A 17204-nucleotide genomic window follows, 5' to 3' on the forward strand; every position below is an offset into this window, starting at 1 on the left:
CTGTTTTTGTTTTACCGAAAACGATGGCCAATATTTTAAATGCTAGCAAACAAGAAAAAAAAACAATTATAATCGTAAAGCCATCGTCTGGTAATTCCAATAAAAAATTATGGACTGTGCTAAAATAACATTATTTTGAAAGCCATTTTTCATATGAGGAGGGGGGACTTTTTAACTACTCTGTACTTTCACCTAACAATTTAATAAAAAGATACTGCAAAAAAAAAAAAAAAAAAAAAAAATGAAAAAACAAAAGATAACGTTTGTTAATTGTCAGTTGTTGTGACTTCATTGGCTAAGCATTTCTGTACTTGCTTGGAATATGCTGACGATAACACAGTCCGTATGCTGCACCAATATCCATTTAAGATGGTTTATTAAAAGTCCAAAAAATGCCAATTCCAACAGTAATTTTTCTCAGAGTCAAAGCTAGCTTGACAATTCCGTAATTGCAAGAATAAAATTAAAAAAACAATTGTTAATTACTTTTGTAGGCACAAAAAAAGCAATGATATATACAAATAATTGCGTAAGTTTTTTCGATGTGTCCAAACATTTATAACAAGTCTTGTCCATTTATTGGTTGCACCTTTTTAAAGAAACATCTCCCAGGCTTTTTGGTGATTATTTATATATATATATATATATATATATATATATATATATATATATATATATATATATTTTTAATGAAAGAAAAATAAATAAAGAAATTAAAGAAATAACGGAAAAAAAGAAAGAAAAGAAAAAATAAATAAAAGAAAAAGAAAGATAAATAAAAGAAAAAACAAATAAAGAAAAAAATAAAAGAGAAAGAAAAAAGACGATGATGTTTGTATTGTCTGGGTGTTCAAAATGGCTAAATATCACCTTTAATGTTCATAAAAATAAATGTCATCTCTGATTCAGATAATTCTTAGAAGAATGGCCGGCTAAGGTGGTCTTCCGACTCGCCACCAATGATTGAACCATGGCCCTTGTAGTTTCCAGTTCAATATTTTCGACATTTGGTAGTCACCCTTGCAAGGAGAGAAAGAGATGAAATGAGGCTATGGCTGTTCAAATAGCTAATGCAATTTTGAGGAAATGAAACGTCGTGTAACTTTTGCTCTCTTGAATTTTTTCCAGGTTTAAAAGGATCAAAACGAACGAACACATGTGAAGGAAGATCAGCCAGAAAATGAGGATGAATTCAGATCTGAAAATTGAAAGAAAATTTTTTTATTTTAAAATTAAATTTGAAAAAATATAAGAAAAGTTTTTTAAATAATCTTTGTATCTACAAGGTACCTTTCAATAAGTTTCCAGACTTTTTTGTGCAGTCATTTAAAATTATCATAGACTCTTGGAAATTCAGTATGTTATTGCTATACATCTTATGAGATGACTGACCAATTTTTATGATTTCAGGTTCAAATGAACAGCTACAGCAGGAATATGAATACACCCTAATAAAACCTGAGTGTCACAGCTGGTGAAACCCTTGCATTGTTGACTCAAGGTTTTTGCGTTACCGGCAATGCAGCGTTCCTCTGACCCTTTTGGTCTCAAAACTAATTCAAGTCCGACTGTCTACCAAATTCAATCAACTGTCCCTTCTATCCCCATGTGCATTTCTATTTATATCAGGGTGTGTGTATGTGTGTGTGTGTGTGTGTGTGTGTGTGTGGGTAACCCCTTTTAACCAGCCTGCACCTAAAACGTACTGACTCACTTTTTAGCATGTAGATGCACACTCTGTCAACAGAAGTCACGGAGTCTGATATATCACCAGTCACTTTAGAAGAACGATATGCAATAAAATCTGTTTTAAACTTGGAAAAAATGCCACAGAAACATACAAAATGCTTCAGACTACTTTTGGGTCATCTTGCATGAATCGCACATCAGTTTTTGAGTGGCATAAGAGATTCAAGGAAGGCAAGGAGTCTGTAAGGGATTATGATAGTGTGGGAGGAATAAGGAAGTCAGAACACCAGAGTTGATTGGCCAAATAAAGAATTTCATGGATAAGGACCGTCGTGTGTCTATAGAAATAATAAGTGCACAGTTTGATGTCAGTGTGAGAACTGTACACACACAATTATTCGTGAGGAACTGAAGATGTGGAAGATTTGCGCTAAGTTTGTCCCAAGGGTACTCAGAGAAGATCACAGTCTATTTAATGAAGATGTGCATCAAGACAGAAGAGAAGATCACAGTCTATTTAATGAAGATGTGCATCTAATACAGTTCCTCACCCTCCCTATAGTTCAGATGTTTAATATCTATGGTATTTCTGTTTTTAAAATTAAAATATAATATTTATGCATATTTTATGACCGGGCAATGCTGGGCGGCCTGCTAGTATATATATAAAAGTGATCTTGTCTGTCTGTCTCTGGACCTACTGTGTCAATTTTTGGTCTACAGACTTGAAATTTAGGAGATTTGGACCTGTGGAACAAAGTCGATTTGGTTTTTAGTTGTTAAAAATAGTTGCTAAGGGATCAAAATTGAAAATAAAATTGCCCTTGGCAGGTCTAAGTCGACTAAACATGTTACTTCTATGCATGTGCAAATATACATGTATACGTTGGAATCTGTTAATTTTTAAAGTTCTGATATCTGGTGTCAGTACAGACGCTAACAAATAAGGCTGGATCGATAAATGTTTTGGTTTTGATTCTAGCTGATGGCACTCAAGTCATATTTCTTTTTTTTTAACTTTTGAAATCACTACGGTATATTGGGTACACATATAATAATCAGCAGAGAATTGGCCTTATAATAATAAATACGAAATCTGCATGAATTAAAATACATATTTAAGCATATTTTATGCCGGGCAATGTTGGGCGGGCTGCTAGTTTCAAATGCAAAACAAATATAGGATCAAATAAATGTTGCCTCCTCCTCCTCCATTCTGACAAAATGTTTTCCCTCTGTCGGGCATATTTCTCTTGGTTGGTCACAAAAAAAAAAAAGGTAACGGATTAAGAGGAAAAAGAAAGAAAGTTATTTTAAAGAAATATGAGGTGCCTTCAATAAGTTTCCAGACTTTTTTTCATATGGACATTTTTATGCCAACGGTATTCCATACATCGTGTGATAGTAGTTTTGTAGAGATAGAGAATTATAGTGTTGGGTGTGAGAAAGTGTTTCGAGCATAAGACAAAAAAAAAACAATTTTACAAAAATCAGAAAAAACAATGGATTTAATATTTGAACTTCAAGAAAAATTTGATAAAAAAAAAGAATTTTTAGAGTTGATTTCTCATCGAGAACAGAACCATCGATAAGAATATCAGGAAAAAAAAGGACACGTCTACGATTGAAAGACACGAGGTGAGTTTTAATAGGAATCAATGTGTTATTAAAACAACAAAGTGATGAAGACCACCAGATCAATGATTCAAACGAACTGCAACAAAGGAAGTAGGGAATAGATCAGACAGTTCCGAAGAACACATACCATAATAGTATTTATAGAAAAAAGACTGAGACTAGCAACATCACGTCTGTGAGAAAGAGGTTGCAGATAAGAAAAAAGGGAGGGAGTCAATCAAATTACAGATCCGTTTCTGCAATGCATTAAGAACTGTCAAATTGAACAGAGATTCACAAGCCAAAATATTATACGTGGTCTGATGGTAAATTTGTAGAGGTAGAAAATTATAGCGTCGCGTATGAGTAAGTTTTTAGAGTGAAAGACAGAAACGATTTTATAAGAATAAGAAAAAGCAATGTATTTAATATTTGAACTTCTAGAAAAATTTGATGAAAAAAAAACCAAGAAGTTTTAGAGTTGATTTCTCATTGAGAGCAGAACCATCGATAAGAATATCAGGAAAAAAGGGACACGTCTACGATTGAAAGACATGAGCTGAGTTTTAATAGGATTAAACAAAACAAGTCATTTCTTACCCCAACTTATGTGAACGAAGATAAAGTTCTAGTTAAAACTTGCTAGTGGTGCGTTTCTTTTTATCTATCACATAAAATTTATTGAAATCTATCACATATAAAATTTATTGAAATCTATTACATATAAAATTTATTGAAATTCATCACATAAAATTTATTGAAATCTATCACATATAAAATTTATTGAAATCTATTACATATAAAATTTATTGAAATCTATCACATAAAATTTATTGAAATCTATCACATAAAATTTATTGAAATCTATCACATAAAATTTATTGAAATCTATCACATAAAATTTATTGAAATCTATCACATAAAATTTATTGAAATCTATCACATAAAATTTATTGAAATCTATTACATATAAAATTTATTGAAATCTATCACATAAAATTTATTGAAATCTATCACATAAATTTATTGAAATCTATCACATAAAATTTATTGAAATCTATCACATATAAAATTTATTGAAATCTATTACATAAAATTTATTGAAATCTATCACATAAAATTTATTGAAATCTATCACATAAAATTTATTTAAATCTATCACATAAAATTTATTGAAATCTATTACATATAAAATTTATTGAAATCTATCACATAAAATTTATTGAAATCTATCACATAAAATTTATTGAAATCTATTACATATAAAATTTATTGAAATCTATCACATAAAATTTATTGAAATCTATCATATAAAATTTATTGAAATCTATCACATAAAATTTATTGAAATCTATTACATATAAAATTTATTGAAATCTATCACATAATATTTATTGAAATCTATTACATATAAAATTTATTGAAATCTATCACATAAAATTTATCGAAATCTATCACATAAAATTTATTGAAATCTATCACATAAAATTTATTGAAATCTATTACATATAAAATTTATTGAAATCTATCACATAAAATTTATTGAAATCTATCACATAAAATTTATTGAAATCTATTACATATAAAATTTATTGAAATCTATCACATAAAATTTATTGAAATCTATCACATAAATTTATTGAAATCTATCACATAAAATTTATTGAAATCTATCACATAAAATATATTGAAATCTATCACATAAAATTTATTGAAATCTTTCACATAAAATTTATTGAAATCTATTACATATAAAATTTATTGAAATCTATCACACATAAAATTTATTGAAATCTATCACATAAAATTTATTGAAATCTATTACATATAAAATTTATTGAAATCTATCACATAAAATTTATTGAAATCTATCACATAAAATTTATTGAAATCTATCACATAAAATTTATTGAAATCTATTACATATAAAATTTATTGAAATTCATCACATAAAATTTATTGAAATCTATCACATATAAAATTTATTGAAATCTATCACATAAAATTTATTGAAATCTATTACATATAAAATTTATTGAAATTCATCACATAAAATTTATTGAAATTCATCACATAAAATTTATTGAAATCTATCACATATAAAATTTATTGAAATCTATCACATAAAATTTATTGAAATTTATCACATTAAATTTATTGAAATCTATCACATAAAATTTATTGAAATCTATTACATATAAAATTTATTGAAATCTATCACATAAAATTTATTGAAATCTATCACATAAAATTTATTGAAATCTATCACATATAAAATTTATTGAAATCTATCACATAAAATTTATTGAAATCTATTACATATAAAATTTATTGAAATTCATCACATAAAATTTATTGAAATCTATCACATATAAAATTTATTGAAATCTATCACATAAAATTTATTGAAATCTATTACATATAAAATTTATTGAAATTCATCACATAAAATTTATTGAAATCTATTACATATAAAATTTTTTGAAATCTATCACATAAAATTTATTGAAATCTATCACATAAAATTTATTGAAATCTATCACATAAAATTTATTGAAATCTATCACATAAAATTTATTGAAATCTATCACATAAAATTTATTGAAATCTATTACATATAAAATTTATTGAAATTCATCACATAAAATTTATTGAAATCTATCACATGTAAAATTTATTGAAATCTATTACATATAAAATTTATTGAAATCTATTACATATAAAATTTATTGAAATTCATCACATAAAATTTATTGAAATCTATCACATAAAATTTATTGAAATCTATCACATATAAAATTTATTGAAATCTATCACATATAAAATTTATTGAAATCTATCACATATAAAATTTATTGAAATCTATCACATAAAATTTATTGAAATCTATCACATATAAAATTTATTGAAATCTACCACATATAAAATTTATTGAAATCTATCACATATAAAATTTATTGAAATCTATCACATAAAAATTTATTGAAATCTATCACATAAAAATTTATTGAAATCTATCACATAAAATTTATTGAAATCTATCACATAAAATTTATTGAAATCTATCACATAAAATTTATTGAAATCTATCACATAAAATTTATTGAAATCTATCACATATAAAATTTATTGAAATCTATCACATAAAATTTATTGAAATCTATCACATATAAAATTTATTGAAAACTATCACACATAAAATTTATTGAAATCTATCACATAAAATTTATTGAAATCTATCACATAAAATTTATTGAAATCTATCACATAAAATTTATTGAAATTTATTACATATAAAATTTATTGAAATCTATCACATATAAAATTTATTGAAATCTATTACATATAAAATTTATTGAAATCTATCACATAAAATTTATTGAAATCTATCACATAAAATTTATTGAAATCTATCACATAAAATTTATTGAAATTTATCACATAAAATTTATTGAAATCTATCACATAAAATTTATTGAAATCTATCACATAAAATTTATTGAAATCTATCACATATAAAATTTATTGAAAACTATTACATATAAAATTTATTGAAATCTATCACATAAAATTTATTGAAATCTATCACATAAAATTTATTGAAATTTATCACATAAAATTTATTGAAATTTATCACATAAAATTTATTGAAAACTATTACACATAAAATTTATTGAAATCTATCACATAAAATTTATTGAAATCTATCACATAAAATTTATTGAAATCTATCACATAAAATTTATTGAAATCTATCACATATAAAATTTATTGAAAACTATTACATATAAAATTTATTGAAATCTATCACATAAAATTTATTGAAATCTATCACATATAAAATTTATTGAAAACTATTACATATAAAATTTATTGAAATCTATCACATAAAATTTATTGAAATCTATCACATAAAATTTATTGAAATTTATCACATAAAATTTATTGAAAACTATCACACATAAAATTTATTGAAATCTATCACATAAAATTTATTGAAATCTATCACATAAAATTTATTGAAATCTATCACATAAAATTTATTGAAATTTATTACATATAAAATTTATTGAAATCTATCACATATAAAATTTATTGAAATCTATTACATATAAAATTTATTGAAATCTATCACATAAAATTTATTGAAATCTATGACATAAAATTTATTGAAATCTATCACATAAAATTTATTGAAATTTATCACATAAAATTTATTGAAATCTATCACATAAAATTTATTGAAATCTATCACATATAAAATTTATTGAAAACTATCACACATAAAATTTATTGAAAACTATCACATAAAATTTATTGAAATTTATTACATATAAAATTTATTGAAATCTATTACATAAAATTTATTGAAATCTATCACATAAAATTTATTGAAATCTATCACATAAAATTTATTGAAATCTATCACATAAAATTTATTGAAATCTATCACATAAAATTTATTGAAATCTATCACATATAAAATTTATTGAAATCTATTACATATAAAATTTATTGAAATCTATCACATAAAAATTTATTGAAATCTATCACATAAAATTTATTGAAATCTATTACATATAAAATTTATTGAAATCTATCACATAAAAATTTATTGAAATCTATCACATAAAATTTATTGAAATCTATTACATATAAAATTTATTGAAATCTATCACATAAAAATTTATTGAAATCTATCACATAAAATTTATTGAAATCTATTACATATAAAATTTATTGAAATCTATCACATAAAAATTTATTGAAATCACATAAAAAAATATTTAAAACTAATGGGGAGGGGCGCCTGATTTTGCTCAGTCATAAAATACACTTAAATATATTTTAATTCATTCAGATTTATTATTATCGAGCCAATTCTCTATTGAATATTATATTGTACCTTAATAATGATTCCAAAAGTTTAAAAAATATGACTTGGTGTTATCAGCTAGAATTGAAACCAAAACATTTAGCGCTCCAGCCGCATTCCCTACCAGTTGAGCTATCAACAGATAAATAAGAAAGATTTACAATAAAACCACTGCAAGCTATGAATGAATTTGCGCATGCACAAAATTAATAAAACTATGTTGGCAAGTTAAAATGCAAAATGTTCATTTCAACTTACTGACTTATTTTTGTACGTGTTATCCATCCATCCAAACAAAGATTTTACTCGTTATAAACCATTTTTGGTGTATAATTCCTATTTCTTGTTAATTTCAGTGTTATGTGACCAGTAGTTCAGGGGTTTATCGGGTAAATATTTACACACACACACTGTTTTATTTTTATTCAAAATTAGAACTATATTATTTTCAAATTATTTAGTTTTATAACTGTTTGAGTTTCAATTACTTTCTTTTTTTTACTTGAAAGTCACCACTTATCAAAACCCAAAAGCCACTCGAGGATAAGGGTTAATGAATGTAAGATGGTAGTGTAGTAATCGTTAATGGTGTAAATTGGGTAGAATTTGATTATTTATGGGGACGGCTTAAGAAGAATTTGTTTACATTGGATTTGAAGGCTACCATGTTGTATTCAACCAGGAAGTAGGCCAGAGGAAAAGTGTTCCACAGATGGGAAATTCTAAGGCGTTGTTCATGGAATCTGCATTTAAATTTAGGCACAGCTAAAGAATGGAGGAAATCATATATGGTGGTTGTAGCTAGTTGTGTGTTTTTTGAGAAAATTTTGCAAGGATGAGGACCATAGATAGGAGTTCAGTCGAGCACTTTCCATGAAAATAACGATAGAGCAGAGATTGACTCACAAGTCTCTTCTGTGGGAAAGAGGTTGCAGAGAAGAGAAAAGGGCATCACCTACTAGGTTTTAAACTGTCAAGATAAGGTAGGGTGCGCTGAGCAGCTCCTGCGCAGATGTGTCAACAATATTCCATTTTAAGATGTACCTAGCTCTTATACAGGTAGAGGATTGCATTAGTAGTGAGATACCTACTGGAGTGTAGAGTGATCCAACCATTTTTCCAGCGATCTTGACAACAGATTTGATATATATATTCCATTTCAGATCAGGAGTGAAGGTCAGTCCTAGAAGCTTGTCAAGACCTGGTGCTTCTCCAAGATGAGACCAATCACTTCAATTACGGCATGATGAGGGTCAGAGCGATTATGATGGAAGGAGAAAAGTTTGGTTTTTGATGCATCAAAATTAACCAGCCACCCTTTCCCCATTGCACCATGTTCTCAAGATCAGAAGAGAGAGAATCAGAAAGATCTTGGTTATTACTGGCCTTTTATTTGCACTAAGTTACAGTTACAGCTTTTATTGCAAAATCTTTCTGATAAGTTGAAGTCAGAGATAAGCAACCAATCAAGATTGAGTATGTTTTATAGAACTGACCAATCAGTATTAAGTATTTCAGGCAATAAACAGCCAATATTTCAGAGATTATTTCTGTGTTGTTGCTATTGCTGTCGGAAATCTTTATGATGTAGGTTCCCGTTATGGAACGAAAATGGTATATTAAAAAAAAAATCACGTAAATTTATTTAGTAATTTTTTTTATGCATGTATAAAGAAAATCAGTTTAAGTGATTAATGTGAAATCGTTAACTTTACAGGGCTGATTTTGAAAGTTGAAATTATTGTGAAGTTATCTGCTCTTTTTTTTATAAGGTGGCGATGCGAGAAAGCCCCTTTTTGCTAACTCATAAAATTTTTATTTTTTAGTTAAAAAAAACTACTTGATTAATTTACGTGATTTTTTAAACATGACACCTTTTTAACGGGTACGTACATCATAAAGATTTTTCTGCATTTTTTTTTTTTTTTTTTTGCCAAATGTGTAGTTTAGCAGTGTAAATTATTTTACAGACAAAAGTTATAAAAATTATTTATTTTTATAGAAAACACATTATTAGACACAAAGGCTGAAATTAAACCAGGAAAAATTCCATTTTTATTATTTTTTCATCATTTTTATTAGACTAAATGTACGACAATCGAGGTCGCCATATTGCTTTTTAAAATTTAGCCTTTTGACATTGGCCTTTTTAAGGAAAAATTTAGCATTTTTTACGCTCTTGGGACTGTTTTGGCCGCCATTTTTTGTAATGAAAGAGCGTAAAAGAGGCCAAATTTGGCCCTAAAAAGGCCAATCTGTCAAATCTTAGTTTTAAAAACAATATGGCGGCCTCGATTGTCGTACATTTAGTCTAATAAAAATCTTGAAAAAATAATAAAAATGAAAATTTTTCGGATTTAATTTTAGCCTTAGGGTTTAATAATGTGTTTTATATAAAATAATAGTTTTTATACTATTTTAGTAGTCAAATAATTTACGCCGCTAAACTACACATTTGCCTTTTTTTTTTTCCTTAAATTAAGTTGAATTGTAAATAAGAACTTAATTTTTAGTTGAGTATTACGTTTTATATCATTAATATATATATAGTTTTACGTCATTAGTAAAAATAGATTTGATATTACGGATGGAGACGAGACATCAACTTGAGCAACAATAAAAATTTCGACCGGTTTCCGACCATCACGAGTCAATTTATTGAACTGATTTTTATTTGTCGAAATGATGTTTTATTAAAATTTAAAGAAGAAACACAAAAATATTACGAGCACCTGCTCGCTCGGTGTTATCAAATTTTTCATGAATTATTTTAAAATTAAATTGGCTTTCTTCAAGATCAGCAACAGCAACACTAACGGCTTTCTGCAATCCTGTCGACTGAACGAAAAAAAAAAATACTCCTTACTTATTGGAAGTTTTAATAATTTTTTTTTTTTTTTTTTTATCAAACAAAGTGTTTACGCACATTAAAAGAAAATTATTTTAATCAAACATCATATAAAAGTCGTGGGAGGAATTTTAAAACTTTTTTATTTCGTCCAGTCGACAAAAACGCAGAAAGCCTTTGTCAACACATGGGTGCTGATCTTGAAGAAAGCCATTAAATTATATGATTCTTTGTGTTGGCAAAGATGATGGTGAATCAGAAGAACAGGCGACTCGAAGTCCGCGGCAAACAATGACAGATGATTTTTTTTTTTTTGCATAAAATAAATAAAATGTTATTGTCTTCATTGTTTTGAATTTATTTTTAGTATCATAAAAATATATTACTTCATGAAATTTTTTATTATTTATTTAGAAAAATAGAACAATTTTTTCTGACACAGTTTGCTGCGGACTTCGAGTCGCCCGTTCTTCTGATTCACCGAGAAAATAAGGTTTAATTTTGACGAAAAACAAAAAAGAATTCAAAATTCACCCGTAAATTACATTTGCTTTTTTCAAAGAAAATTTCAAATTTATTTAAAAAAAAAAAAAATAGCAAATAAATTAGATTGATATTTTTTGTAATTAATTTCGCGAATTTCGAAAAAAAAAAAAAAAAAAAGATTGCCGTAAAACAAATAAAATCTTACCGCATTGCTGCGATCGAAAGTAGAAGATACATTTGCTGTTGTTTATCTATTCGTGTTCTGTTTGCAATGATTTTTTAATGTTTAGAAATTCGTCAACAAACTTGAAGGCGGTGTAATGGAGAATTTTGTCCCCGTTCTTTTAAATTCCGGGCGAAGATTCGAATATTTCAGAATTGAATTACATGAGATTTTTGTTTTGTTTTTATTTTGTGTTTGTTTATTTTTCATAAGTTTTTTCTCCATCTTCCTATTTATTTACATAAATCATCATCATCATCATCATCATCATCATCATCATCATCTCCTCTTCCTCCTCCCTTTCCTTCCTCTCACTAGGAGTTCTAATACAGGTTCTCATCAGAGATTGCTTACTAAAAACAACCGATGATGTTCTTTGGAGTCTGGATGACAACAAGTTTATCCAGATTTTCAGTACCCTCCATCTCTGTCGACAACCTTTGCAAATGAGTTTGCATTATCACAACAGCTGCTTATCATTGATTTCTTGCTGGCAATGACCATTGGTCTTCACTGGAATAAGAGTGGCAATAATATATTTTTATGATACAAAGGTGTCACCATTTATCCAGGCTCGAAGGCCACTCGAGGATAAGGGTTAATAAGTGTACGGTAGTTACTGAGACAACAGCGTAGTGATCGTTAGTGGTGGAAATTGGATAGAATTTGATTATTTAAAAGAACGGTTCAATAAAAACTTGTTTACATTGGACTTGAAGCTGACCATATTATAATCAGCTCGAAAGCAGGTCAGTAAAACAAAGTTTAACAGGTAGGCAGTTCTAGAAAAAAAGCTTTGTTCATGAAATTTGCATTTAGATTTAGGCACAGACAGAGAGTGGGGAAAATTGTGGATAGTGGTTGTAGCGAGATGAGTGTCTTTTGTGAAAGTTTGGCAGGGAGGGAATAAACTGAAGCTTAAACGAGCACTGGCCATGAAAATAACGATATAGCAGAGACAGGTTGGCAATGTTTCTTTTGTGGGAAAGAAGTTTCAGAGAGGAGAAAAGGATCTCACCTACGAGGTTTCGGATCCGGTTTTGAACTGTCAAGACAGGATAAGGTGCTCCGTGCAGCTCGTTCCCAGATGTATTTTAGGATGTATTTAGCTCTTATACATAGAGAATTGCGTCAGGAATGAGAAACCTTCTGAAGCAGTAAAATGACGCAACGATTTTTCCAGCAACATTAGCAACAGATTTGATGCAAGTCTTCCATTTCAGGTCAAGAGTAAAGGTCAGACCCAGAAGCTTGTCAAAGCATAGCGCTTCTTTGAGAGAAGAGTCATTCATATTAATTGGGGTTAAGTGGGGATCCGAACATTTATGTTGAAAAGATAGAATCTTAGTTTTGGCTGCATTAAAATTAACCAACCACCTTTTTCCCCATTGCACCATATGCTCAAGGTCGAGGAGAGAGACAGACAGATCTTGATTGTTGTTAACCATTGAAATGTTATTATAGATGGTAGTGACATCTGTATATATGTTGACGAATAAACTTAGAATGTGATTTGGGAGATCTTTGATGGAGATAAGAGAGTTAAGCCGCGGATGTATCTTTAATGTTAGCATTGATACTTTCAGCTTTGGACCTACAAATAGTCGTAATCCTATCGATTGAGTGACTATTGTTGAGCAAATTTCTGACAAAATTGTCAAGATTCTGACTATTCACTAGGTACCTCCAAAACAATGTGAAAACAAAGAAAGCATGATTCCATGACGTCAGACTTGTGTTAACTATACGAATTATGGAAAAGCAGAAGTGATTTAATGATTTTTTTAAAACCTTTGTTTATTTTCTTCAAACTGCAATTAATAATTAATCTTTGTTATAATTTTGCTAGGTTTTAAGATTTGCACAGTTTAAAAATTAATAATATTTTAAACATTTGTATATTAAATATGAAATACGGTTTTACTGAATGTTCATGTTCGGCTTCCATACTTTTGTTCGGTAAAAAGAGACAAACAAACTAGGGAGGGGGGCTACAAAATGCTTAACATTTGTGCAATAATATTTTCAAATCGGTTTTAATCTGGAGATAAAATAGCTGATAAGAGCCATGTGTATATAAAAACTTAATATTTAAAAAAGATTTAAACACAATTAATTAAAAATCTATGTTGTAATGAAACATTTTGAAATAATGGAATTTTAATCATTTTAATCTTTTAAAAATTAATTAATATTTACGAAGTTTCTTTTTCTTATCAATTCAACTGATTATAGTATATATTAATTCGAAAAAAAAATGCTATAAAAAACAACACAATATTAAATTTATATCATTTTTTAATTGCAACTGCAAGGTAATTTTTTGTTCAATACGTGTTTTAAGTTTTAAAAAAAATATGTTTTACTTATTTGAACTCTTATGTTTCATAATAAATAGAAATTTCGATTTTGTTCCAATTTCAAAAAAATAAAGGGGGGGGGCGTACTAAAAAAATATTTCCCCTCGTATATTTTACGAAAACTGCATTTTATATATAATTTCATTCTAAAACGGATAAGTATTGAAAATTTTACGAAAATCTGACCATTAGTTGATTTTTGCTAGATTTATTAAACACCGGTATGTCTTCACGTTCGAAAGTACAGGGGAACGTTATTTTAAAGCGTCAATTATGTAAACACGATTTTCGTCTCGCATTTTCATGATTTTCGTGCGATGAAAAATTTTTTTTTAATTATTGCTAGTGTATTTTGTCTTTCTTCTTTTAAATGGTACAAAAGTTATATTGATAATATTAATTTATAATAAAGTTACATCGTTTTACATATAGGGGGGGTAAATTCTGGGTAAAACTATACAAACACTGTGACAGCGAATTAACCCCACCCCTAACCCTAACCCCTAACCCTAACCCTAAACCTAACCCTAACCCTAACCCTAAACCCTAACCCTAACCCTAACCCTAATCCTAACCCTAACCCTAACGCTGTCACGGTGTTTGTATAATAATACCAAATTCTGTGGTAAATTTTGGAAGTGCCTAGTGTTCGCCTTTTTTGTTAGTATTCATGATTCATGTCTGTTATGAGTTTAATGTTTAGAATGTTTACTGGCTAGTCTATAATCGTCTAAAAGAAACTTAAAAAAAGGTATAAAACACGCATTTTTATGGTGTGTGCACTCTCATACAAGTCTGCACAAACATTTAATATTATTCCGAAAATTTATTTATACTGGTGATAGGGGACTTTTAACAGTTTACACCGGATCACTTTTCGAAGGCATGTCCGCGCCAATTTGAACGCTGCTAAAAAGAAAATTGTTTTAGGATTTTTCTTAAATGCATTCGTTTAATACCGTGAAATAGTTGTAAGTTGGAGTTTAAAAATAATATTTATTTATATGGTTATATTTCTGAATGTTAAATGTTTTTAATTCAGCAATATCTTTATTTTTTTTGTCATTCATTTATTTATATTTTAAAACATTCGGAATGACTTGCTTAGTTTTTTTTTTTTCTTTTTGTGAATTATATATATATATATAAACTGTTTTAATGGTGCTAGTGCAGAGAGTGATCCGCGCTATTTTTTAAAATCGTATTTCAAAGTTTAATTAAAGTTTTATGATATGTTTTTTTTTTATTCAATTGTAAGGTTGAAGGGTAATCGTGAAGAAAGACAGAGCCTGTTTCCTCCGTTTGACTATAGGTGGCGTTACTGTCTGTCCACCCAGCTACGGAAGCACAAAATGTGTCACCCGTGAAATAAAAATAAATGTTTTTGTTATATTTTAATTTTAAACATGTTTTTTTTTTTTTTTTTCTTTTTGCAAACATATTTAAGTTTGGGGTTTTTTCCTCAAACATATTTACGTTTTTTTTTTTTTGTTTTTGCAAACATATTTAAGTTTTATTTTTCCAAACATTTACGTGGCTTGTTTTTTTTTTTTTTTTTTCAAACATTTAAGTTTTTTGCAAGCATAAACTAAATATTTTTGAAATATTTTTCTTTTTGAAAAGTTTGCTTATGCACTTATTGTACCGCGCTATTTTTAAATTGTAGTTTCAAGTAAGATTCAGGTTTTACAATACCCTTTTTCAAATATATATATATATATATATATAACTACTCGCGGAAAAGGTAAAATAAGTGCAGAAAAGTAAGAAAAAAAAGGGAGGGGTCCATAAAAAAGATTTAAAAAAAAAAACGTTGATTTTTTTTTTTTTTTTTTTTTTTTTTTATCATAAGAGCGTAAAAAATACTCGCGGAAAAACGGTTGTAAATATGTTTAAAAGAAAAATATAGCAAAAACATTTAGTTTATGCTTGCAAAAATATAGCAAAAACATTTAGTTTATGCTTGCAAAAAAAAAACCAAAAAAAAAACGTAAATGTTTGAAAATAAACAAGCATCAAAACGTAAATGTTTGAAAAAAATAAAACTTATATGTTTGCAAAAACAAAAAAAACGTAAACATGTTTGAAAAAAAAATAATAAAACTTAAATATGTTTGCAAAAAAACAAAACAAAAAAAAAACGTTTAAAATTAAAATATAACCAAAACATTTATTTTTATTTCAAGGGTGGCATTATATACATTTTGTGCTTCCGTAACGGGGTGGACAGACAGTAACGCCACCTATAGTCAAACCGAGGAAACAGGCTCTCTCTTTCTTCACGATTACCGGTTGAAGTATACAATAGGTACAAAACACCCTCCCTTCCCATGTTAAAAATGGCTTTTTAAATAATATTATTTACGTCCGGATCACTCTCTGCACTAGTACCGTTTTAATTTCTGTTAGGAAAAAAGGTAAAACTATACAAACACCGTGACAGCGAATTAACCCTAACCCTAACACTAACCCTAACCCCAACCCTAACCCTAAACCTAACCCTAACCCTAACCCTAAACCCTAACCCTAAACCCTAACCCTAACCCTAACCCTAATCCTAACCCTAACCCTAACGCTGTCACGGTGTTTGTATAATAATACCGGAAAAAAAAAGTACCCTTATTGTACCGAAATTCAAGTTTTACGATCTTTTTTGTTTATTAAACTGGTAGATGACAGTACACAATTACACCCTTCCATCTCCATGTTAAGAATAGCTTTCTAAATAATAATGTAATTACTTCAACACGGTACAATAAGTGACTGCATAAGTACCAAACAAAATTCTCGAGACCAATAATTGAAAATTATTAGTTAATTTATTTTTCATGTCCTTTGTGAACTTAATGGACGCATCAACAAATGAATGTTTTCCTTTAGGTTTTAGGACCACGAAACACTTTTTTTTTTTTTTTTTTTGCCTTTCAACTTGATCAAGTACCCTTGTCCTTATCAGGAATGAGAACCCAGTGTCAGTTCCGAATATTAACGGATAATCCTAAGTCAGTTCCGGAAATTGCTGAAGCAGTTTACGATTAAAAAAAAATTTTTTTTTTTTACAGGTATTAAATTTGCATCTATGGTGGCAATTAAAAGTAAAGAAGG

General features: G+C 27.8%; 1 protein-coding gene and 1 long non-coding RNA gene across 2 annotated transcripts in view; one reads left to right on the forward strand and one right to left on the reverse strand.

The window, feature by feature from the left end:
- Nucleotides 1-683: 683 nt before the first annotated feature.
- Nucleotides 684-11849, reverse strand: LOC145279693 (uncharacterized). The gene is made up of 2 exons (XR_013868432.1): nucleotides 11722-11849; nucleotides 684-1198 (listed from the first exon to the last, which is right to left on the reverse strand). It is a non-coding gene; the product is annotated as an uncharacterized LOC145279693 (long non-coding RNA).
- Nucleotides 11850-14842: 2993 nt separating this feature from the next.
- Nucleotides 14843-17204, forward strand: part of LOC145279699 (DNA replication ATP-dependent helicase/nuclease DNA2-like) — a 190058-nt gene continuing 187696 nt past the window's right edge. The window contains exon 1 of the mRNA XM_080130983.1: nucleotides 14843-15070. The gene's annotated coding sequence lies outside the window, so the exon portion shown is untranslated. The remainder of the gene's footprint in view (nucleotides 15071-17204) is intronic.

The sequence above is a fragment of the Euprymna scolopes genome, chromosome 1 (assembly GCF_053919585.1).
Source record: "Euprymna scolopes isolate OS-2025 chromosome 1, ASM5391958v1, whole genome shotgun sequence".
Taxonomy (NCBI): Eukaryota; Metazoa; Mollusca; class Cephalopoda; order Sepiida; family Sepiolidae; genus Euprymna; species Euprymna scolopes.